Here is a 25,644-nt window from a genome sequence, read left to right as displayed (position 1 = left end):
AGTGCGTCGGCAATAGAGTGGAATTTTCCGCCAGTTTTCGAGTTGCTGATTGGAACGTTTAACCAAGGCCACTGTCGTGGGGGCGGGAATCTGTGTTCGGCTTGTACGGGTGTTCTTGAGAGAGTCGGCTCTCGCCTTTCGGTCGGAGTAGGTTACAAGACTGAGCTCTCGCTGCTCTGGACAGCCTGCCTTCCGTTGGCTGTCTAATATACTTTCATTTAATTGTAACTGTTTGACGAAGTTGTTGAAGTTTCGACTTCAACGTAACTGTCCGAGTACAGTTGGCAATTGAGCATTCTGCGTACAAGCGGCCTATGTTGTCCATCTTGAGCAGTTTTGGATAAAATTGACTGTATCGGAGTTACTGTGTGACTTCACTTGTTAAATTCAATCACTGTACCGTCAGTGATGGTGTGGCGAGCCTTCTTCGTCTTCCTCAGAAGCGCCTTTGTATTGATAGGAAGTCTTTAGTCTAGAACAACCAGACCAGGATAATTTGTTTCGGGCTATACTCCTGACATTATCATCACCACGACTGGACGTAGAAGCAACCTGCCATTGCTTCCAGTACGCCAGATCGTGTCCTTGCAGCTAAGAAGACAGCTTGGTAATGTAAGTCCACAGCACCGGCAGACAGGGAATTTGCTCTGTGATTATCAGAGCTCAGCAGAGCGCGCCTGTTCCCATCTTTTCTTACTTGGTTCTGTCTTGGGTGTTCATTGTCTGAGTTCTCACTACTGTAACAGCAATTAATGTTGGGTTGGCTGTGTGTTTCTCTTAAGATTAGAGTTGCAAGAAAATGGTTCCACATAGCACTTGGTCATAAACGTCACAAGCTAGTTTAAGGACAACTTCACCTTCACCTTCACAACATTTATTTCAGTATCCAATTTGACTTATTGTAAATGTTACATGTGTTGTGTTTATTATTTTGAGTTTAGTCATGATTTTGGACAGAACTTTCATTCTGTAGATCGGGAGAGCAACCCTTTCATTTCTCCCCACGTTAATGAAACTTATTTATCAAATTAATTTCTATCAAATTAAATTACAGCAGGTGCCAAACCCTTTTCTACTCCACTTGCAGTGTCAATTAGAGTCAGTTCGCGTTTCTTCTTAATCCATGTGCAACAGCAAAAGTCGGAGTTAGAAAAGGGGGGGGGGCTTAGAGCATCATTTCCATATGAATATTCTAGAAGAATTTAGTGTGAAATACCCTCCTAACCCCAGCACCTCGCATACGTACAGCTGAAGATCCTGCAATATTCAGAGCGACAAATAGCAAGCTGAAATTACAATGAAATGAATACCCCTAGGTGCATAGAGGTGTTGATATAAAGGGGACAGTTGAAAATGTGTGCCCCGAAAGGGACTCGAACCCAGGATCTCCTGCCTACATGGCAGACGCTCTATCCATCTGAGTCACCGAGGACACGGAGGATAGATAGTGCGACTGCAGGGACTTATCTCTGACACGCCTCCCGTGAGACACACATTCTCAACTTATTGTCCCGCACTATATTCATAGTACCCCTGCCCATTATACCAATTACTCGCGGCTTGTTGCAGATTCCAGTAAGAGTACTTGCACTGTTTGTGCATCCTCACAGAAGAAGATGGTCAAATGGCCGGTGAACCTTAACTATATATATACACTACTGGCCATTAAAATTGCTACACCACGAAGATGACGTGCTACAGGCTAAAATTTAACCGACAGGAAGAAGATGCTGTGATACGCAAATGTTTACCTTTTCAGAGGATTCACACAAGGTTGGCGCCGGTCGCGACACGTACAACGTGCTGAATGAGGAAAGTTTCCAACTGATTTCTCATACACAAACAGCAGATGGCCGGCGTTGCCTGGTGAAACATTGTGTGATGCCTCGTGTAAGGAGGAGAAATGCGTACCATCACGTTTCCGACTTTGATAAAGGTCGGATTGTAGAATATCGCGATTGCGGTTCCCGTATCGCGACATTGCTGCTCGCGTTGGTCGAGGTCTAATGACTGTAAGCAGAATATGGAATCGGTGGGTTCAGGAGGATAATACGGAATGCCGTGGTGGATCCCAACGGCCTCGTATCACTAGCAGTCGAGATGACAGGCATCTTATCCGCATCGCTGTAACCGATCGTGCAGCCACGTCTCGACAGATGGGGACGTTTGAAAGACAACTACCATCTGCACGAACAGTTCGACGACTTTTGCAGCAGCATGGACTATCAGCCAGGAGACCATGGCTGCGGTTACCATTGACACTGCATCACATACAGGAGCGCCTGCGATGGTGTACTCAACGACGAACCTGGGTGCACGAATGGTAAAACGTCATTTTTTTCGGATGAATCCAGGTTCTGTTTACAGCATCATGATGGTCTCATCCGGGTTTGGCGACATCGCAGTGAACGCACATTGGAAGCGTGTATTCGTCATCGCCATACTGGTGTATCACCCGGCTTGATGGTTTGAGGTGCCATTGGTTAAACATCTCGGTCACCTCTTGTTCGCATCGACGGCACTTTGAACAGTGGACGCTACATTTCAGATGTGTTACGACACGTGGCACTACCCTTATTCGATTCCTGCGGAACCCTACATTTCAGCAGGATAATGCACGACCGCATGTTGCAGGTCCTGTACGGGCCTTTCTAGATACAGAAAATCTTCGACCGCTGCCCTGGCTAGCACATTCTCCAGATCTCTCAACAATTGGAAATATCTGGTCAATGGTGGCCGAGCAACTGGCTCGTCACAATACACCAGTCACTACTCTTGATGAACTGTGGTATCGTGTTGAAGCTGCGTGGGCAGCTGTACCTGTACACGCCATCCAAGCTCTGTTGGACTCAATGCCCAGGCGTATCAAGGCCGTTATTACGGCCAGAGGTGGTTGTTCTGGGTACTGATTTCTCAGGATCTATGCACCCAAATTGCATGTAAATGTAATCACATGTCAGTTCTAGTATAATATATTTGTTCAATGAATAGCCGTTTATCATATGCTTTTCTTCTTGGTGTAGCAATTTTAATGGCCAGTCTGTGGTAGCCGGCTGGGGTGGCCGAGCGGTTCTAGGCGCTACAGTAAGGAACCGCCCGACGGCTACGGTCGCAGCTTCAAATCCTGCCTCGGGCATGGATGTGTGTGATATCCTTAGATTAGTTAGGTTTAAGTAGTTCTAAGTTCCAGGGGACTGATGACCTCAGAAGTTAAGTCCCATATTGCCAAGAGCCATTTGAACCATTTGTCTGTGCTACAACGTAAAGTGGACTTCGTGTAGGGAGGTCATATTAACAAAACGATAAAAACCGAGGACATAGTTACAACTGCAAATGGAGTAATAATATACCTTTTATTCCCAAAACAAACACATATCTCGTGTGTTTATTTATGTATTTAAAAATCAACATCCCTGTAATTTCATTGTTTTAAACCAAAGAATTTTGCAATGGTAAAAGCTTGAACTTACTGGAATATAAAATAATTCGCCGACTAACATTGAGATTTCATATATAAATTAAGAAGCTGCCAAATTTCGTAATGGATGCTGTGTGTTGCTGTTACTGTTGAAAAGAAGACAATACAAAGTAAACTTCTAATTCTTTTCGTCAGAAAACAATGTCATCTTGGGTACTTTTCAGGCCGAACCTAGTGGCGTTTGACGATGTCTTAGCTTGTGTTAGTTACAGTCAGTTATAGGTGGTAACTGAGATGCATTACGCAATTTCTGATTACATATTGCTCAGGTGACTTAAACTTTTCCAAGTTTAAGTCAACATTCGGCGGTAACAATGGACCGGGTCGGAAACTTTATAGACTCAGTGACAGGATGTTGTGTTGCCCCATCACCATTTCAACATCACAACAAGCAAGTCACCGAAGTAGCTTCAAATAAAAAGACTTGCACTAGGCGGCCAAATAACCCCAGATGGTGTCTCCCAGCCAGATAGGTCATTACATCATCACATTCCATTGTACACCTTCGGGCTGTTCACAATACACACATGAAAGTGTAGAAAACGGTTGTTTTCCTTTTTCCGTGCTTTTGACGTGGAGATCATTACACTTAACCACTTGCGATATGTACCGTCAGTGTTAGTAACGTACCAGCTTTGTTAGCAAATATAGCACATTTGTAGAAATTTTTATAGTATTTGATGAAATTCGCTTTCCATTAAGGCTGAGGGTGAGAAAAAGAATAAAAATTTCATTTAAAAAAATTTTATGATCGTTTATAGGAAAATTCTTCACACGAATTGCTTACAGACGGATGAAAAAATTAGTAGAAGCCGACCTTGGGAAACATCAGTTTTGATTCCAGAGAAATGTGGGAATACACGAGGCAATACTGACCATACAACTTAACTTAGAAGATAAAATTCTGAAGGTAGCAGGGGTAAAATACAGGGAGCAAAAGGCTGTTACAACTTGTGTAAATATCAGACAGCAGTTATAAGAGTCGAGGGGCATGAAAGGGAAGTAGAATTTGAGAAGGGAGTGGCACAGATTTGTGGTCTATTCCCGATTCTATACCGTCTGTATAATGACCAGGCAGTAAAGGAAACCAAAGGAACATTTGGAGAAGGAATTAGTCTTCATGGGGAAGAAACATAAATTTTCAGGTTTGCCGATGACACTGTAATACTGTCAGAGACAGCAAAGGACTTGGAAGAGCACCTGAATGGAATAGACAGTGTCTTGAAAGGAGCATATAAGATGAACAACAACAAAACCAAAACAAAGAATATGGAATGTAACCCAATAAAATTAGGTGATGCTGAGGGAATTAGATTAGCAAATGAGACACTTAAAGTACTAGATGACTTTTGATGCTTGGATAGCAAAGTAACTAGTGATGGCCGAAGTAGGGAAAGAAAAGCGTTTCTGAAGGCAAGAAATTTGTTAACACTGAATATACATTTAAGCGTTAGGAGGTCTTTTCTGAAAGTGTTTTTATGGAGTATAGCCACAATGAAAGTGAAATAGGGACAATAAACAAACAATAAATGAACAGAAGGTTTTGAAATGTGGTGCTACAGAAGAATGCTGAAGATTAGGTCAGCAGATCACGTAACGAGCGATCAGGTTCTGAACAGAATTGGAGAAAAAAGAAATTTGACTAAAAGAAGAGATCGGCTGACGGGATACATTCTGAGATATCAAGGGATCATCTGTTCAGTATTGGAGGGTAATGTGGGCGGAGGGATTAAAAATTATAGAGAAAACAAAGAGATAAATACAGCAAGCAAATTCATAAGGTTATAGGTTACAGTAATTATTCAGGATATAGAAGAATGGCGAGTTGCATCAAACCAGTCTTCAGACTGAAAACCACAACAACAAGATCATAGTACAATCATCGCTGCTTAGTTACAGGGAGAGCTCTAACATCTTGAAAATATTTGGAACTACGCTACATACATTTCAGAACAAAATAGAAAAATATACTATACAATCAAGGCAGCGTCTAGAGCTACGACGTTGTAGTCATTACTGATACGATATGTGGGATCTTCAATTATTTGTGTGCAATATGGAAAACTAAGTGTATTAGATAGATTTCTTACAGAAAAATATCCGCAGAAAACGCAACGCAGACACAACTGACGTAAGTACACTACTGGCCATTAAAATTGATACACCAAGAAGATGACGTGCTACAGACCTACAGGAAGAAAATGCTGTGATATGCAAATGAGTAGCTTTTCAGAGGATCCAAACAAGGTTGGCGCCGGTGGCGACACCTACAACGTGCTGACATGAGGAAAGTTTCCAACAGATTTCTCATACACAAATAGCAGTTGACCGGCGTTGCCTGGTGAAACGTTGTTCTGATGCCTCGTGTAAGGAGGAGAAATGCATACCATCACGTTTCTGACTTTGATAAAGGTCGGATTGTAGCGTATCGCGATTGCGGTTTATCGTATCGCGACATTGTTGCTCGCATTGGTCGAGATTCAATGACTGTTAGCAGAATATGGAATCGGTGGGTTCAGGAGGATAATATGGATCCCAACGGCCTCGTATCACTAGCAGTCGAGATGACAGGCATCTTACCCGCATGACTGTTACGGATCGTGCAGCCACGTCTCCATCCCTGAGTCAACAGATAGGGAAGTTGGCAAGACAACACCCATCTGCACGAACAGTTCGACGACGTTTGCAGCAGCATGGACTATCAGCTAGGACACTAAGGCTGCGGTTACCCTTGACGCTGCAACACAGACAAGAGAGCCTGCGATGTTGCACTCTACGATGAAACTGGATGCACGAATGGCAAAATGTCATTTTTTGGGGTGAATCCAGGTTCTGTTTACAGTATCATATTGGTCGCATCCGTGTTTGGCGACATCACGGTGAACGCACATTGGAAGCGTGTATTCGTAATCGCATACTGGCGTATCACCCAGCGTGATGGTATGGGGTGCCATTGGTTACATGTCTCGGTCACCTCTTGTTCGCATTGACGGCACTTTGAACAGTGGACGTTACATTTCAGATGTGTGGCTCTACCCTTCATTCGATCCCTGCGAAACCCTACATTTCAGCAGGATAATGCACGACAGCATGTTGCAGATCCTGTACTTTCTGAGTACAGAAAATGTTCGACTGCTGCCCCGGCCAGCACATTCTCCAGATCTTTCACCAATTGAAAACGTCTGGTCAATGGTGGCCGAGCAACTGGCTCGTCACAATACGCCAGTCACTACTCTTGACGAACTGTGGTATCGTGCTGAAGCTGCATGGGCAGCTGTACCTGTACACACCATCCAAGCTCTGACTTAATGCCCAGGCGTATCAAGGCCGTTATTATGGCCAGAGGTGGTTGTTCTGGGTACTTATTTCTCTGGATCTATGCACCCAAATTGCGTGAAAATGTAATCACATGTCAGTTCTAGTATAATATATTTGTCCAATGGATAGCCGTTTATCATCTGCATTTCTTCTTGGTGTAGCAACTTTAATGGCCAGTAGTGTATTAAGTTCGTGAAGTCGAAGTGTTCAAGTCGCAACGATCTATTGCAACAACAATAATGAAGAATTGTTCACCCTGAAGTAGGGGGCATTCTCAGTTACCTATAATGCAATTCTTTACAGACTGCTCTCTTTAGCCATACGTAAATACACTGTGATTGGGCGTCTAGACGAAAAATATGAAACGGAAATATGAAACCTACAAGTCGACATCGCAATTACCGTATCCTCAAAAAATTATCGAAAAATCCGTTGATAAGCTATATACTTTCCTAACACTATTTATCGATAGATTAACGCTTTGGAAAGCTTAGGAATAGCTCATAAGTTGCGACTGCAGTCTTTCTCGGCGTATTCCACTGATGGAGTCTTCTCGAGTTCGAAGATGATGGGTGCGAAACTCATTGAAACGTTGCGACAAGACGACGCCACCACTGGGCTGATAACCTTAGGAGAACTCATCAGCTCAGAAGTCGATCAAATAAAATACGCATATTCTAATCAGTAGAAGGGATTAAGGAAAAACGGCCGCATTGGTATCGTTTGTGACATATGAAAGACGGTTGATTCTGTGGAACATCGTACTCTTCTAAGATAACTGGGCCATTCTGGAATAAGGACAAGCCGTTTTATCGGTGACAGTGTTATCTTTCAGTTTTACTTTTAAGTATCTCTTGGCACATTTCAGTTCACAGGAATCATAATCTGAAAAACGACTGTAGCACTTTTGGATAATAACCTTCTGAGGTTGATTATACCCACCAAGAACTTTTTTTTAGCACCTGGGATTCGATCATAGTATCTACTACCATTACCAACTGGGCAATTATGACATACGCTGCCGAATGAAAGGTATCAGGACACCCGTATGTAATGCTGAAATCATCAAAAGATGGCACGACAGGTGGAACTGCCAATATAAAATGAGGTGGGGAATATTGTGTAGTCAGTAGAAAAGCAGCGATAGCAGAATGGATCGGTCAGGAGGCCTCAGTGACTTTGATCGTGGTGTAGTCATCGGATGTCACGTGAATAACAAATCCGTTAGGGACATATGAACCCATTTGCAGCAGCCCGAGTCGATTGTGAAGTGGAAACGCTAAGAGAAATTACGGCTAAACCAAGCCTCCGCAAACTTCATGTGCTAACGTATGGGAACCGTGGAACATTACGACGCTATTTGAGAATATCGCAACAGAAGGAATAACCCGCTAGTATTAAAGTGCTACCAGCAGCACGTCCAGGATAATGGCTGTGCGCAAGAAGTTAAGAATGATGAGCTCCTTATCAGCTACACATTTCTGTAGCCACTGCTAAGTGGCACTTGAGGTACTGTAAAGAGCGACGGCACTGGACATGTGGTGACTGGAGTGGAGTAATGAATCATGCCGTAACATGTACCGGTCAAATAGAAGGGTTTATTGGATGTCTAGAGACTGCTTCCTGCCATCTTGTGAAGTATCAACAGTGAAGTACGGAGGTGGTGTTTTGGTATTTAAGGGTTTTTCATAGCGAGTGATCCTCTTACTGCGCTTAAGAAAACGTTAAATGCTGAAGGGCACAAACACATGTTACAATATTGTGTGCTGTGCACAGTGACTAGCTGGGAGACTATGATCGTATCAGATGGCCAGTCACTCTGTCATAAAGCGGTATGTGCGTGGCTATAGTTTGCGGACAAGAACATTCCTGAAGTGGACTGTCCTGTCCCGAGTCCCAATGTGAACCTCATGGAACACCTTCGGGATGAGCAAGAGCGTCGACTTTCCTCTAGGTCTCAGGGTCTAACATCACTACCTTTTCTGCTTTCGGTTTTTGAGGAAGAATGGGCTGCCATTCCTCCATCGACATTCAGAAACCCACTGAAAGGGTTCCCAGATAAATGCAAGCCGCCATAGTGACGAAGGGTAGTTGCAGTCCTATTGAACATCCACTAACGGGTGGTGGGATACTTCTGATCATATAGTGCATATTTAAGCTTTTTTTACTGTAGAACACGCAGAGTGCCAACAAGGAAAATGAATTTTTATGCTCTCAACAGTATGTTAAGGTAAAATATATTTAAAATCAGTATTTCATCGGGCTGATGGTTATACGATTGTAAAGTAGATATGTTGATTCTTTGTTATTGCAGTCAGTTAAACTTTGTATAGACTCAATGCTGCCATCTGAAATGCTAATTTAATCACTGAGAAATATTACCACTGATACCTGTTTTACAATTTTACTTATAGATTTAGGAGAGATAGGGGATCCAGTATTAGAATCAGAATGTAAAAGAGCTTTGAAACACTTAAGATCAAATAAGGCATGAGAGATAGATAACACTCCATCAGAATTTCTAAAATCATTGGGGGAAGTGGCAACAAAACGATTATTCAAGTTGGTTTGTAGAATGTATGAGTCTGGTGACATATCATCTGTCTTTCGGTAAAGCATCATCCACACAATTTCGAAACGGCAAGAGCTGACAAGTGCGAGAATTACAGCGGAATCAGCTTAACACCTCATGCATCCAAGTTGTTAACAAGAAGCAATGGAAACAAAATTGAGGTTGCGCTAGATGACGATCAGTCTGGCTTTAGGAAAGGTAGAAGCACAAGAGGGGCAATTCTGATGTTGCGGTTAATAATGGAAGCAAGACTAAAGAAAAATCAAGACACATTCATAGGATTTGACAACCTGGAAAAAGCGTTCGACAACGTAAAATGGTGCAAGTTGTCCGAAATTCTAATAAAACTAGGGGTAAGCTGTAGGGAGATACGGGTCATATATGAGTACAACATGTACAACAGCCAAGAGGGAATAATAACCGTCGAAGACCAAGAAAGAAGTGCTCGTATTAAAAGGGTGTAAGACTGTTCAATAGGTACATCGAGAAAGCAATGATGAAAATAAAAGAAAGGTTCAGGAGTGGAATTAAAATTCAAGCTGAAAGGATATCAATGATACGATTCGCTGATGACAAAGTAAAGAAGAATTATAGGATCTGCTGAATGAAATGGACACTCTAGTGAGTACAGAATATGGACTGAGAGTAAATCGAAGAAAGACGAAGGTAATGAGAAGTAGCAGAAATGAGAGCAGCAAGAAACTTAACATCAGGACTGATGGTCACGAAGTAGACAGTAAAATAATCAATGACGGACGGAGCAAGGAGGACATCAAAAGTAGACTAGCAATGGTAAAAACGGAATTCCTGGCCAAGAGAAGTCTACTAATATCAAATATCGGCCTTAATTTGAGGAAGAAATTTCTGAGAATGTACGTCTCTAGTACGGCATTGTATGACATGGACTGTGGGAAAACCGGAACAGAAGAGAATCGAACCATTTGCGATGTGGTGCTGCAACGTCCCCTTTGAACAATTTATACAGGACTGTACTTAACCTGACACACAATATTTTTAGCGCAACGCAATCTGACTTTCAAAATTCCCTACAAAACAATGGCCCTGACTAACATTTAACTATACCTTTCACAAATCACTTACCTCACAAAAATCTTCGCTGCTCAAGCTACTGCAATACAGCGAGCGCCACTACTGCCAGCTAAATAAAAGATTCAAACTATGGAAGGCACTAACTACTGATAGGGATAGTTAGCAAATGAAAGATATTAATAGAGAACAAACAATGTATTTACCTTGATATCATCACAAGTCATAATATATATATCAGTTCATGACAAATTACAAATCTCCGCCATCTCTCTCCCCACATCCACCACTGCTGGCGGCTCACCCCAACTGCGCAACGCTACGCGCTGTTAACAGCCAGCTGCCCAACACTACAATGGCGAGTATTACAACAATGCAAAGCAGCCACAGACTGCACACAGCACAGCCAGTGATTTTCATATTGAGCGCTACGTAACGTTGCCAATAAGAAAACATAAACAGCCTACTTACATAGCCCCCATGCTCCCCACAAAAATTTTTACAAATTGGTTTGGGCAGTGCCCAATACAGATTTGAAAAAAATTTTTCATAATTACAATAACAAAGATATCAAATGCACACACTTATTGATACAACGTTGGTCAAAAGCTAAAATTTTGTCACAGTCCATAAAGACAGTCCTGATTCATCACAGTAAAATAGCAGTGTTTTTCTCAAAGTCTAAGCAGTAAAAGAAAATGCACACAGAAGTAGTGGATTTCCATGCAGTCTTGAAGAAGTAGTGTTGTCCTTCCAACGGAAAGACAGTGCTGGCTCTTGACATGCTGACAGGTAATGGGCCACAATGGAGCAAACCCACAGCAGAGTCAGTCGAAGTTTTGATGAATATTGGTAGGTAGGTCATCACAGAGCAGACCCACTGTAGTCCTGGTAGAGATTACGGTATTGGTGGGCCATCAAAGATGTAGACCCACTGTAGTCCTTGTAGAGACGGCCAGCAGCCATCTGTTGCAAATGTGCAGGTGCACAATCACCATCGAAGAGTCTTGCAGAGAATATAGCAAGTCCATAAACCACCACTTGTGCACTCACAACGTTTTTGGAATTGTCCTTAGAACCAGCAATGCTGTTATCCAGTCCCTTGCTGAATTATTAACACACGTGCAATCACTAACAGTCCCTACTTCTCACATATTGTCCATATACTATGACCAACAGAAACGTGTGCAGTGAAATGTAACTTAATTGGAAGAACTGGTGTCTGTACAATTATAAATTTACAACATGAAAATACAATTACAAAGGTACAAAATACATCATTAAAGAACATAACAATACAGATAACATTTGTAGTAACACAGGCTTTACAAAAGAATAGAAATAAACATATACATCAGTGGAATTATGACATGAGTACATACATAAAGGATCACAATAACTTTTGAAACATCAACTTCACACATGAGCATTGAACAGAACAGAATTAATAATGTCTAACATCTTTACAAAGTAAATAACATATTATTAATGCCAATTATATTCGAGGATAACAGTATTCCTCATCATAGTGAATGTAGCTTAATATTAAAAGAAGAAAAAATTCTATGAAACTACACAGAGACACGAAGAAAACAAATACACAAGGGTACACAAACACATAGTGGGATAACACCAATAGGAAAGGACAGGGTTCGTTTTCAGTGTCACATTTGGTACTGCAGTCCAACCCAAAACTTCGTATATCTTTCCTCTTATTTCATCCTTTGTTTCCACCAAAAAAATTCTATCTAAGCATGCTTTCTGTATTTATATGTTCACACATTTCTCCCCTCAACATTTATTTCCAAGAAAATCCTACCTAAACCTGTTTTCTCAATGCATTTCTTCCAATTCATCGCAACTCATTCTCTTAGAGGCTACCCCCTCTTAAGCTAACTTAAATCTACTGAGCTCAGATGCTAAACTAAGGGACGAGGCAATGCAGCATCACATAACAAATCAACACAAACAGCAATGCAAAAAAATGCAAATTGGCAAAGCTAGCAGCATAAATGAGCAAAAGTCAAATTCAATAACACTATGCCTGGCAAACAGCAGCAACTTATACCTAAACATGACATAGCGCAAGCAGAAAAAATATTACACTGAACAACAATGCAGATAAGGGAAATGTATATTCACATCTTAATGTCTATGTAATTAAAGTGGTGCACCACAAGAAGTTATTCTACCAAAAAGTTACCAATTACTTGAAAAGAAAATTATGAATGCAGTTACTAGTTCCTTCTTATTGTTCTTTCCTTTCCAAGTGCTCCTTTTTTAAAGAATGTGGATCATAAAATAATTATTTAATAGATCTGTTGACAGAAAGTGTTCACATTAGCAAATGCATTTCATTTTATAAAAGCAATGCTGCAACACAGCTGGAAACCAGATATCAAGTGAAATAAGCAATTACGCAAACCAAAGCATAAAAACATCATTCAATAGTCATGTGGCATTTCGTAAGTCAGTAGCTCTCAACTCTCATAGAAAGACACTTGTCATTATCAGGTTTGCAGATGTACGAATATTTCCCATCAATTCATAAGCATTTCAGCAATTAGCACAAAGTGCGAGTAATCATATGTTTTCAAGTAACGAGGGTGTCGCATTAGCGATGAAAGGCACACCCTAATGGCTTGTTCTCCAGGTGTTTTCCTGTGCTCTGAAAGGCACGCGCTAATGGCTTTTTCTCCAGGCGTCTGACACAGCTGGGTGCCCACAACGCATTATGTGTAGGTGGTCCGTTAACTTTCTTATGGAAATATTTACGACAGCCGTTTCCGCTACAGAGACAGTCGCATATAAAGATATTTCACAGGTCAAGAATTTGCGTTACAAATCTGTAGAAACAAAATGCTATTGATATAACAGTGTCCAAAAAAAGAATTTCGTCTGCATTGTAATACATTCACGCATTTACGCACATTTCATAACTCTTAAAGTACGATTCTTGGTTTCCAACAACCTTTTCCACAAATCAGAGTCCCTAAACACTACTCATTATTCCTTACCTCATTATACATAAACATATTCGTAGACACTTCTTCAATATTTCATCATGAGAAATACGTAGCATAATAAACATTCCTCAACAACATAATACACATCGTCGTCGTAATAATAACATCATAACACATCAGACAAATCTCAAAATCGTCGTAACTTCCTCCAATAATTTCTAAGCCGAAAATAATTCTCTGCTCATGTCAAAAGTGTCAGCTGCCTCAAACGTACTTTAAAAATCATGATCTCATACCAAATACATCATTCAAAGCTCTCATAGTATCACAATGATTCCGAAAAATATGAACAGTTTACAAAGTACAGACAAAATACAGTTTCATAAGTGTGAAGTTATCCAACTGTGTAATTGCGTAAACATGTGTCACTGATGTAGTAAAATAAATGTTTGTCTCTCTCAGTTAAATGATCAGATAGCTGTGTAATTTGTGTGTTAGAGAAATATGGTACCGATGTGTAAAGTTGTATAAGCAAATACCATATTAGCTAGGGTTCCTTGTGGATGCCACACACATGGTACACAAAGTAGGCATGTACCCCCCTGAGGATAAATGTAATTATACCCTCAGGTGTTACAAATTACAGCAATGGAATGAAATGTATCACGGAAAACTTTCTTTGTAATAAAAAAATCTTTGAAAATGAGTGTTTTAAGTATAAGATTAATCACTCAAATGCGTGTCCTGTAGCGCTAAATGCGCGTCTTGCTGTAAGATAATTCTGTGGAACTGTCGTAGTTATCGTCCTCTGTAAGCAAAGTTCTGCTAAAGTCAATGTACTTACCTCATGATACACAAAAGTGAAATGCTTTACGTATAGATTTCTTAGTTATTACGCTTATTGCCGTGATGAAGAAAGTACTGTGCTGTAACGTATTGTTGTGCTACAGAAAAGGCTGTCTCCTAGTAGCTATACCATAAAAGTTACTACTAAAACATGTTTTACTTTCCAGAATAAAACAGAAAACTGTGCAGATATAAAACAGAAACACTGCAAAAGCAACATTGTAAATTGTCACTCATTAGTAGCGTCGTGATAAAATCGTGTAGCTGTCACATAAACTAACCACTGTGCCATCTGGTATCTCACTGAAAGTACTTTAAATCCAGAATATATTTTCAAATAAACCAAAATGTTGCATTAAAATCTCATTAGCAGTACTGGTAAATGTTCTAAGTATGTGAGCTTTATAGTCGTTACGTAATCGTGCAACAAACAAGCAAGAATGCACACACACAATAACACTGTGTCGTCTGTCCACAATAACAATGCATTCGTAATTTCTGTTTAAAAATGTTCCCTAGGTTCTAGATTGGATATTTAACTTCAAACATTGTTGCATGTTAACAGATTCTAAATCTGATAAAGCATACTAGAAATGTGAAGTGAAAAGTTTTATGGCAAAGACAAAGTTAAAAAGCAGATTATCTTTCAATAAACGGTTTTACATGTGAAATGTGGTGTAAACCTTTACTCTTCCTAGTACGCAGAGTTTCAACTTCAAAGCAATTATCATGTTGTATACATCGGTAAAGAATGCTAAAATTTTCCTCCAGGCTAGCGTCTTATGTTATTTTTCTCGGAGCCAGCGGGCGCACGCGGCTGCCTGCTGTGCGAGTCATTGTCTGTCTCTTTGTTGGCGCGCGCCGTTATTGGGATTAGGAGACCTAATTTCTACAAATTCGCCTTGCCGAGAGGGCCCAGCTCTGTTAGAATCCCGCCAGTTCTGATGAAATTCACGTCTATCGTTTTGTCGGCAGTTTACATAGTTTCTTGTTTGTCGGTCACGTGGTGGAGAATTTCTCCCTGAATCGTAACTGCGCGTTGGACCGTTGCGTCAAAAGTTATTCTGTCTCCCTTGATAATAATTATTTTGGTTCCCAAATTGTCTGTTTCTCTGATTGTCTCTGTGATAGTCACTACCGCGGAGAGGTGATCTTTCCCTGTAATTATTACTACTCTGCCAACGGTTGTAATACGGGTGGTGTCTGTTTCGGTCACGATTTGTGTTGTGAGAATAGCCTTGTCGCGTCCAGTTATTATTTCTTTTATCGCGGAATTGCGACTGATGTGATCTGTAATTGTTGTGCTCCTGTTTCCGCGTTCCCCGATTGTCAGTGTCAATTTCCAGTTCTTGTAACAGACCCTGAAATGCTTCAATGTCATCTTTGCAGCGTCCTGCTAAAATAATGTGTCGTAAATGTTCAGGCAATTTGAGTAAGCAAATGCGGATGAGTTCTGAGGGGCTGTATAGGTTTGAAAGATATTGATTCTTATGCAACATGTCTTCAAAATATTTGACAAGACTGGAAAATTCAGATTGTTCAAAGTGTTTCATCATCATGATGCCATGTTTTACACGGTCTTGTGTGGCTTGAGACCAATATGCTGAGAGGAAGGCATGGTAAAACTCTCCTTCACTGTGGCAATCGTGAATTACCGATCGCATTCTTACAGCTGGTTCACTCTCCAAGTAGCCACACATAAATTCTAATCTGTGTTCTAACGACCAGTTGGGAGGAAAACAATGAGAGAATTGATGGAGCCATGCTTGTGGATGAATGTCGTTGCCAGAATTCTTAAATGTTTTGAATTTACGTGTAGTAATGAACAGCTTATAGTCAAAATCGTCATGTCGGCGAGTCGCATGTCGGTCATTGTTACTTCGTTTCGGCGGTTCCATCTCAAAATCCAATGCGCCTTGCCAATTTCTTTCACAATTTCCGAAGTGCCCTGTGTTGTTATTTTGTGTCTGTTCCGTATTTGTATGTCCCTCTTCCCGTATTGGGGCGAGAGTGTCCTCTAAAATACGTAATTCTTGTACTACTTGTGCCAACTGATCTTGCACTTCCCGGATTTCTCTTTTGTACTGTGTATTGATTTGATTTTGATTTTGTTTGAATTTTCTAATTTGTTCATACTCTTCTGTGTCAGTGAAGGCTACAGGTGTTGTGTCATTCAGATCATCATCTACCTTTGTAGATAAGTTAGTGAACTGATCTGAAAGTTCGGCTACTTTATCCGATAGTGAAATCATTTCCTCTGTATGTTTTTCTGAACCAAGTTTCAGAGTGTCCATTTGTGTTGCAATCGTCTCTACTGTGACCTTTAAGTTTTCCTGAGTTTTTGCAAGTTGCGTAACCGAATCGGTAGATGCAACTGAGTCAATTTTAGCTTGCAAGGTGTTGTGATTTTCATGAAAAATAGTTTGCAGTTCTTTTATGGCTGCTTCATGATTCTGTAATGCATTTTCATGCCGCGAAAAAATAGGTTGGAAATGCTCACAAATTTGTGATTTTACGTCATTACAGACTTTTTGACATTTCGATTCAATGTTATGTAACTCACTAGTTAAATCTTCACGTGTTTGTTCAAGTGTGGTGTCTAACTTTTGAAGATTTTGTTCCATTGTGTCTAACTTTTTGAGATTTTGTTCCACTGTGTCTAACTTTTGCTGTGTTTGTCTCTGATTTTGTTCCATTTGTTGCATTAATTGCAATAATAATGTATTAGTGTCTGGAATCTGTTTCTCTACGCTTTTCGGCAGTGCATTTGCACCGACAACATTCACATTTTGACAAGCAGAAAATGTGTCTTGACTTATTTGAGAAAACGGTGATGACCCAAAACCTGAATCTACAGTATTTGCGAAATTGTGTCCTGTCATTTCGGATTCCTGAGGCGAGCTGTTGCCGACCGATCGATCGATAATGCTTCCCTCTTCACTAATTGTTTCACTGTCCACGCCATTGTTTGCCGCCCGCTCCATTTCCCTATGCACAATTACCAAATTACTACTTTGAACATCAGTTAATTCATAACTCGGTGGCGCTAACACACTGCTCTCATTTTCACTGTCATTTCTCAGTTTACTTTGGAGCCTAGTATTACGTTTTTCACACGCCATTATTGTCACAGTATTTCACACGACAACACAGAAAAACACAATTTGAAGAGCAAAAATAAGAGAACACATTAACATAACACTGAAAATAATATCTTGTTAATTACAGCTGCGAAATACTTGGTGCAAATCTATATGCATGCCACAACTGTTTTACTGTACAACAATGAAAGGCTACAACTACAAAGGAGATTCTCTCTACAATTACGCGCTAGCAATAAACAAAAGCTACACTAAATACACAAACTACAAGAAAAATCAGAAGATTCCAGTGAGGTATCCTAGGCTAAGGGTCGACATATGCAACGTCCCCTTTGAACAATTTATACAGGACTGTACTTAACCTGACACACAATATTTTTAGCGCAACGCAATCTGACTTTCAAAATTCCCTACAAAACAATGGCCCTGACTAACATTTAACTATACCTTTCACAAATCACTTACCTCACAAAAATCTTCGCTGCTCAAGCTACTGCAATACAGCGAGCGCCACTACTGCCAGCTAAATAAAAGATTCAAACTATGGAAGGCACTAACTACTGATAGGGATAGTTAGCAAATGAAAGATATTAATAGAGAGCAAACAATGTATTTACCTTGATATCATCATAAGTCATAATATATATATCAGTTCATGACAAATTACAAATCTCCGCCATCTCTCTCCCCACATCCACCACTGCTGGCGGCTCACCTCCAACTGCGCAACGCTACGCGCTGTTAACAGCCAGCTGCCCAACACTACAATGGCGAGTATTACAACAATGCAAAGCAGCCACAGACTGCACACAGCACAGCCAGTGATTTTCATATTGAGCGCTACGTAACGTTGCCAATAAGAAAACATAAACAGCCTACTTACAGTGCTTCAGACGAATGTTGAAAATTAGGTGGACTGATAAGGTAAGGACTGAGGAGATTCTGCACAGAATCGTAGAGGAAAGGAAGATGTGGAAAACACTGATAAGGAAGAGGGACAAGATGATAGGACATCTGTTAAGATATGAGGGAATGACTATGGGGAGCTGTAGAGGGGAAAAATTGTAGAGTAATACATCCAGCAAATTATTGAGGACGTAGGTAGCATGTGCTACTCTGAGATGAAGAGGTTAGCACAGGAGAGGAATTCGTGGCGGGCCGCATCAAACCGAAGACTGATGAGCAAACAAAAAAAAAAGGTTTTAAAGACTGTCTATGATATTGGATTATAACCTGAAAAGCGAAGGCAACGAATTCCCTAGTATCGCCGTATCTCGGCTGTTGGTAAGTTCCTGTGGGACCAAACTGCTAAGGTGAGCGGTTCCTAGGTTTACGCACTACCTAATCTAACTTAAACTAACTTACGCCAACGACAACACACACATGCAGCCATGCCCGAGGGAGGACTCGAACCTCCGACGGGGGAAGGCGCGCAAGCCTTGGCAAGCCGCTCCAGACCGCGCGGCTGGCTAGCACTTGTCATTAGTCCGGTTGTAACCGACGTTCAGCATTGTTTTACGAGGTGTAAGCTTCAGGTGGCTTTTTTTTCGTTTTCTTTGTTCACTGGTAATCCATAAAACGTCTCATTCTCATGTAACTTTAATCTTAATTGGAGAATTGATGATGATGAAGCAATTTAGACAGCTAGCTTTATTCAAAAGAATGATTATGATCGTCGACTCATTTAAAGAATTTATTTGCTTCATTAATGTAGTTACTAAAGAGGTGTCCGCAAGACGCTTAATCGATGTGAATGACGTATCCACCGCACCACGGACCGTGCTGAATTTGCGGTGCAAACTAACTCGGTGTAGAAAATGTTTTATACTGCGTATTGTCATACAGTTAATACAGCTGTACGCTGTAGGCATTCCAGTTCTGCTCAGAGACAGAAATTAATTGCCGTGTAGTGCACTGAAGCTCCTGCTGTTGGCGGGGATGATGTTAATCTCATGGACCACTTCCTAGTTAATTTGCAAGCCACACAGCTGCCTCCCCGTCGCGTTCCGCGAGATGGAAATGCGGAGTTCGTCTCACACAGTCATTAGCAAGATGTTAAAGTTCTGTACGCTTACATGAACCGCGCGGGGTAGCCGTGCGGTCTTGGGCGTCTTGTCACGGTTCGCGCGGCTGCCCCCGTCGTAGTTTCTAGTCTTCCCTCGTGCATGGATGTGTGTGTTCTCCTTAGCGTAAGTTAGTTTAAGTTAGATTAAGTAGTACGTATACGTAGGGACCGATGACCTCAGCAGTTTGGTCCGATAGTCCTTACCGCAGATTTCCAAATATTTTTACGCTCACATGAAATAATAAGGAATACTTCCCGAAATATAAGAGTAAATTACATCTCAATTTTTCCAGTAGGTAGTAAAATGACATTACGAAAGATTTCTTGCAAAATGGGGACTTTTTTACGCATTTACGTACAAACGACGGATTAAGTTCCTGTAACGCACTCCAAAAAGAAAATTGTTTCTGTAAGACGGCCTAAGGAAGCATTTTATGTTCACAGGGCAATGTAGTGCGAGCGAAGGCTTCCCTTTTCCCACTCAAGCAGGTGGCCATAATGGAAATTACGGTAACTCAATGTACAGGGCGTTCCAAAAAGATTCTGCCAACGTTACAAGACGTGGATGGAGGTAGGAACTTGAGGTACATTTTAACTTTCACATCGAATCTAAAAGTTTAGCTTGACGCTATTTGTAAGTTGCTGGTTCCTGTTGCTGCCGGTAGAGGTCTCCCTCATGCAGTCAGCTCGTTAGCTTGCTCACTCTTTGAACAATCCAAGGAGCGTCGAAATGAGAAGACGACACCACACAAATAATAAAAAATGCTGAAAATTTCACTTTTCAGTAGGACTGAGCACCACCGCACTGGACGTAAGCTGATTTCGTGGCAATGAGTTAGTTCAGCGGTGTTGATAGGTCGTCTAACCAGTTTGGGGATATCCAGAATTTTTATTGTTTCTATCAAAAAATTATTTCAACTTAAATTTTCATCTGCAATTTTTGAGTACAACTCATTGTGGACTAAGTGTCGAGTAGGATCTTCGCCTCAACAGAGATTGTTTGCTCCCGTAAATTGCTCTTAGCAGCAAGCCTCTACGCACCGCTTACGCACAGACAATGAGGAGCGTGGGGGAGAAGTCACGCATTGATTGTAGGACGCTGCTGGAGCGAACGTCCAATTTAGCACGCTCTCTCTGACACCAGCCTACAGGTAGACAATTTTTCCTCTGTCGCCCAAAGTTTGGACCTCGTTCCGACTCTAAATCTACATCCCTCCAAAGTCTGGCGTTACGACTCGGGTGCACCCAAACTTTATTTCGTAATCGACAATACACAGCACACACACTATGTGATCAAAATATCTGGACAACCCCAAAAACATACGTTTTTCATATTAGGTGCATTGTGCTGCGACCCACTGCGAGGTACTCCATATCAGAGACCTCAGTAGTCATTAGACATTGTGAGAGAGCAAAATGGGCGCTCCGCCGAACTCACTGACTTCGAACGTGGACAGGTGATTAGGTGTCACTTGAGTCATACGTATGTACACGAGATTTCCACACTCCTAAACATCCCTAGGTTCACTATGTGATGGGTTCAAATGGCTCTGAGCACTATGGGACTTAACATCTGTGGTCTTCACTCCCTTACAACTTAGAACTACTTAAACCCAACTAAGGACATCACACACATCCATGCCCGAGACAGGATTCGAACCTGCGACCGTAGCAGTCGCACGGTTCCAAACTGAGCACCTAGAACCGCTCAGTCACCGCGACCGTCTATGTGATAGTGATATGGAAACGTGAAGGGACACGTACAGCGTAAAAGCGTACAGGCCGACCTCGTCTGTTGGCAGACAGAGACCGCCGACAGTTGAAGAGAGTCGTAATGAGTAATAGTCAGACATCTATCCAGACCATCACAAAGGAATTCCAAACTGCTTCAGGATCCACTGCAGGTACTATGATAGTTAAGCGGGAGGTGAGAAAACTTCGATTTCGTGGTCGAGTGGCTGCTCATAAGCCACACATCACGCTGGTAAATGCCAAGTGACGCCTCGCTTGATGTAAGGAGCGTAAACATTGGATACTTGAACAGTGGAAAAACGTTGTGTGAACTGAGGAATCACGGTACACAACGTGGCGATCCCTTGGCAGGGTGTGGGTGTGGCGCATGCCCTGTGAACATCATCTGCCAGCGTGTGTAGTGCCAACTGTAAAATTCGGAGGCGGTGTTACAACGTGGTCATGTTTTTCTTGGAGGGGGCTTGCACCCCTTGTTGTTTTGAGTGGCACTATCACAGCACAAGCCTACATTGATGTTTTAAGCACCTTCTTGCTTCCCACTGTTGAAGATCAATTCGGGGATGGCGACTGCATCTTTCAACACGATTGAGCACCTATTCATTAAGCACGGCTTGTGGCGTAGTGGTTACACGACAATAACGGGACTGTAATGGACTGACGTGCACAGAGGCCTGACTTGAATCCTACAGAACACCTTTGGGATGTTTTGGAACGCCGACTTCGTGCCAGGCCTCACCGACCGACGTCGATACCTCTCCTCAGTGCAGCACTCGTCGACGTATGGGCTGTGATTCCTCAAGAAACTTTCCAGCACCTGATTGAACGTATGCATGCGAGAGTGGAAGCTGCCACCAAGGCTAAGGGTGGGCCAACACCATATTGAATTCCAGCATTACCGATGGAGGGCGCCACAAACGAACTTGTAAGTCATTTTCAGCCTGGCGTCCGGATACTTTTGAGCACACTGTGTAGTTTAAAAGAAGTCTTTTGGAAATCGAGTGAGACTACTTCTGGGATCCGTAAGGTCATGTGAGTAGAAGATTTCGAACGTTTATTAATGTTGTTATTATTTTTATTTTTTAATTTTAACTAATGTGAATGAGATGTAGGACTTTCGCAGAGGCAGTCTGGAGTATAATTCAACATATTCTGTGACACTAAAAATTAAAGAATTCGGAAACATTTCAGAAAACGTATACTGGAAAAAGGCAAAAGCTAATATCAGCAGCATCTGCTCACAAGACAATTTTTTATTTTTAAAGTCCATACACCAGAACGGCCTCCAACTAAAGGTGCACAACGCTACAGGCGTTAACACAAAAATAAGTCTCAGTTATCAGAGCTTAGAAAAGCAAGAGTTTCCGAGAATCGCACCTAACATTCTATCACATGCAGCAAGGTTCTCACCATTAGTTTCTACACCGGATCCCGGAGGGGCAAGGAATGCTGGCAGCGCCAAACGCATCTACCAAGGCACTAGAAATGGGAATCGGCGGACTCAGAAGACGCAACCCGAGTCCATGCAGGCAGAGGGAAGAAATGGATCTTCAGTTGGCCTCCGAGGACTCGTCGGTCAACAGCAGCCACAACACGGTGACCACACTTCCGTTCTTTGTGTGTGCTCCCTCTTGGCGTGTGGAACAGCCAGCGAGACAAGATACCATAGACGGCTGCGTACGCACTTTAAAATGATATACAGCCGCCGCAAGTCTGCCCCACTGAGGCCTCAGGAAGGCCGTCACTAAGGAGAGAAGCCAGAGAGGTTCAGCCAGCGGTTGGAACCGATATGAGCACGAGCGCAGCTATTACTTCAAAACTAGCTGAATACATGGCGTTCCCGGGGCACGTATCTATTACAGTCTTGTATTATTCTATCTCCTCTTTCTCCTCTCTCTGTCCATCTCCTCCATCGCCTCATTTCTGTCTACCTCATTCACACCCACTGTCGCCCTCCTACACCCCCACTCTCTGTCCATCTCCTCCTGCCCCTCTCTCTGTAGCCTCCTCCATCCCTCTGTGCCCACCTGCTCCTCCGTTCATCCGCTCCTCATCTCCTCCTACCAGTCTATTCCATCTCTCCCATCTCACTGTCCATCTCCTCCTCACCTGGCTCTGTTTCTCTTCTACCCTCTCTCTTCCCCTTTCTACTCCTCTTTTCTTCCTCTGTCCACTTCGTCCTGCTCCTCTCTGTTTGTTCATTTTCTTCTCCCCCTCTCTTCTCCTGCCTTCTTCCTCTCCCTGTCTCTGACAGTGTCCACTACCCCGTCACCCCATCGCCCTGCCTACCTCCTTCTCCCCACTGCCTGTGTCCATGACCTCCTTGCCACTCGCCATCTATTCTTTTCACCTCCTTCTTTTTTCACGTTATCACCCTAATCCCAAGAGGAGGCTGGTGGTTCACCGATAGTATTTCTTTCCTGATCGTAACTAGTATGCGTAACAAAATTTGGTTGAAATCGTTCTGTGGATTTAGGATGAGCTTTTTACTCATGGATTTATCTGTGTAGGAACATGTCAAAGATATTTCACACATATTTAATATATTTCACACACATTTGTACACATATAATCTGTCCTTGCAGTTTCATTTCTACGGTGCTTAATTTTTATGGCGTCGTATATCCAGAACTATTTGTTGTACAGTACTACAATTTTGCAAGTGCATCCAATGCCGTAAGCGGATAATGTCTGTGAAACGTGTTGTGAATAGAATCTGTAATAAATTAAAACATCGTGTATCATGCATCTGTTTTCCCGCATCTCTATATTTATGACGTCATATCTCGTGAGCAGTGCAGGATAGCCGCTTTATCTGAGGCTCCTTGCCGCTGCTTGCGCTGCTTCCCCCGTTGGAGGTTCCGAGACCTCCTTCGGACATGGGTGTGTGTGTGTGTGTGTTCTCCTTATTGCAAGTTAATTTAAGTTAGATTAAGTAGCGTGTATGCCTAGGGACAGATGACCTCGGCAGTTGGTTCCCATAGGAACTTACCACCAAATACACTCCTGGAAATTGAAATAAGAACACCGTGAATTCATTGTCCCAGGAAGGGGAAACTTTATTGACACATTCCTGGGGTCAGATACATCACATGATCACACTGACAGAACCACAGGCACATAGACACAGGCAACAGAGCATGCACAATGTCGGCACTAGTACAGTGTATATCCACCTTTCGCAGCAATGCAGGCTGCTATTCTCCCATAGAGACGATCGTAGAGATGCTGGATGTAGTCCTGTGGAACGGCTTGCCATGCCATTTCCACCTGGCGCCTCAGTTGGACCAGCGTTCGTGCTGGACGTGCAGACCGCGTGAGACGACGCTTCATCCAGTCCCAAACATGCTCAATGGGGGACAGATCCGGAGATCTTGCTGGCCAGGGTAGTTGACTTACACCTTCTAGAGCACGTTGGGTGGCACGGGATACATGCGGACGTGCATTGTCCTGTTGGAACAGCAAGTTCCCTTGCCGGTCTAGGAATGGTAGAACGATGGGTTCGATGACGGTTTGGATGTACCGTGCACTATTCAGTGTCCCCTCGACGATCACCAGTGGTGTACGGCCAGTGTAGGAGATCGCTCCCCACACCATGATGCCGGGTATTGGCCCTGTGTGCCTCGGTCGTATGCAGTCCTGATTGTGGCGCTCACCTGCACGGCGCCAAACACGCATACGACCATCATTGGCACCAAGGCAGAAGCGACTCTCATCGCTGAAGACGACACGTCTCCATTCGTCCCTCCATTCACGCCTGTCGCGACACCACTGGAGACGGGCTGCACGATGTTGGGGCGTGAGCGGAAGACGGCCTAACGGTGTGCGGGACCGTAGCCCAGCTTCATGGAGACGGTTGCGAATGGTCCTCGCCGATACCCCAGGAGCAACAGTGTCCCTAATTTGCTGGGAAGTGGCGGTGCGGTCCCCTACGGCACTGCGTAGGATCCTACGGTCTTGGCGTGCATCCGTGCGTCGCTGCGGTCCGGTCCCAGGTCGACGGGCACGTGCACCTTCCGCCGACCACTGGCGACAACATCGATGTACTGTGGAGACCTCACGCCCCACGTGTTGAGCAATTCGGCGGTACGTCCACCCGGCCTCCCGCATGCCCACTATACGCCCTCGCTCAAAGTCCGTCAACTGCACATACGGTTCACGTCCACGCTGTCGCGGCATGCTACCAGTGTTAAAGACTGCGATGGAGCTCCGTATGCCACGGCAAACTGGCTGATACTGACGGCGGCGGTGCACAAATGCTGCGCAGCTAGCGCCATTCGACGGCCAACACCGCGGTTCCTGGTGTGTCCGCTGTGCCATGCGTGTGATCATTGCTTGTACAGCCCTCTCGCAGTGTCCGGAGCAAGTATGGTGGGTCTGACACACCGGTGTCAATGTGTTCTTTTTTCCATTTCCAGGAGTGTATTTCCAGAACTGTGTGTCGTAGAATAATATAATTTTGCTGATAGATTTAGTGTCACATGCCAATGCCGTCTGCAAAA

The sequence above is a fragment of the Schistocerca piceifrons genome, chromosome 2 (assembly GCF_021461385.2).
Source record: "Schistocerca piceifrons isolate TAMUIC-IGC-003096 chromosome 2, iqSchPice1.1, whole genome shotgun sequence".
Classification (NCBI taxonomy): Eukaryota; Metazoa; Arthropoda; class Insecta; order Orthoptera; family Acrididae; genus Schistocerca; species Schistocerca piceifrons.
Note: the sequence above shows the minus strand (reverse complement) of the source record.